This window comes from Magnolia sinica, chromosome 12, assembly GCF_029962835.1.
Source record: "Magnolia sinica isolate HGM2019 chromosome 12, MsV1, whole genome shotgun sequence".
NCBI classification, from domain to species: domain Eukaryota; kingdom Viridiplantae; phylum Streptophyta; class Magnoliopsida; order Magnoliales; family Magnoliaceae; genus Magnolia; species Magnolia sinica.
In genome coordinates, this window is record NC_080584.1 from 47,694,344 (window position 1) to 47,695,603 (window position 1,260).

Sequence of the window (1,260 nt, forward strand, 5' to 3'; positions counted from 1 at the left end):
CTCACGTGGAGAAGCTTGGACGTGGGGTTTTTTCCTTACTCTCTCTTTGGTTGCTTGGAAAGTGTGAAGAGAAAGAGAGGGAGAGATGGGATGTAAGGAGAGGAGTGATGGATGTGAGTGATGGGTGAGGTGATGGTGTACTTGACTAGCATGGGTGTATAAGAGAGGGTGAGAAGGGGTTGACTTTGGAGAGAGAAAGCATGGGTTGCTTTGTACTTGACATGAGGTGATGGATGGGATTGATTGATGGGATTGATTTGACATGTTATAGAGATTCTCTTGGGATTGCAAACGCGTGGTGTTTCGTCGAAATAAACGCCGGCTAACATCTTCTTGTCAAGGTATCGGATCGGTGTACGATTCGCGACGTTGGAACCGCGGCGACGGTGCGGTCGCAATGGTACAAGTCTCGAATTAAGCCGACTCAAATCTATAATATACGACTTAAGGTCGATCGCAAACGTTGATTACCGATCGCAGGTTGCCGGAATTTGACAGAAAAGATCGTGGGATTTGATGGAACAGTACGGACTAGGATACGGGTCTTACACACTACGTCCTTGATCTGTTGGTAGATAGAATGACATGACAAGAGAGTTCATAAAAAAATTTTCCCATACCATAAGACGAACATACTTAGAAAGTCAATCATGAACTTCGTCTAAAAGAAAGATGAAACATTCTTCCAATGTTGGGAATGGTTCAAGGATCTTGTCAGTTCATGCCCACAACACAGTTTTGAAACATGGTGCATCACGAATTTCTTCTATGATGGGCTGACGTCTTCCATGTGCCAATTGGTCGAGATAATGTGTAATGGGGAATTTATGAATAAAAGTGTCAATGATGTGTGAGATTATTTTGACAAGCTTGCTGAAAACACACAATCATAGGACATCTCCCTAAAATCAAGCACCATGTTTAGGTCGACTCAATCCAAAGAGAGGGGTGGAATGTATCTCTTGAAAGAGGACGATGATATCAATGTTAAAGTGTCTAATCTTACCAGAAAACTCGAGGCCATGGAATTAAAGAAGGATAAAGTAAGGAAATTGTTTGCAGTATCTGTGGTTGCAACATTCACACAACTGAAAATTGCCCAATAATATTTGCTTTTCAAGAGGTACCGAATGAGCAATCTAATGCCGTAAGTAATTACTAAAGACCTTTCAGTGGGCCCACCTCTAATACGTATAATTCCAGTTCGAGAAATAATCCAAACTTTAGTTGGAGAAACGAACAAATTGCTACACCTCAAGG

General features: G+C 41.8%; 1 non-coding gene across 1 annotated transcript; it reads right to left on the reverse strand.

The window, feature by feature from the left end:
- Positions 1–632: 632 nt before the first annotated feature.
- Positions 633–739, reverse strand: LOC131222083 (small nucleolar RNA R71). The gene has a single exon (XR_009159790.1). It is a non-coding gene; the product is annotated as a small nucleolar RNA R71 (small nucleolar RNA).
- Positions 740–1,260: the final 521 nt, after the last annotated feature.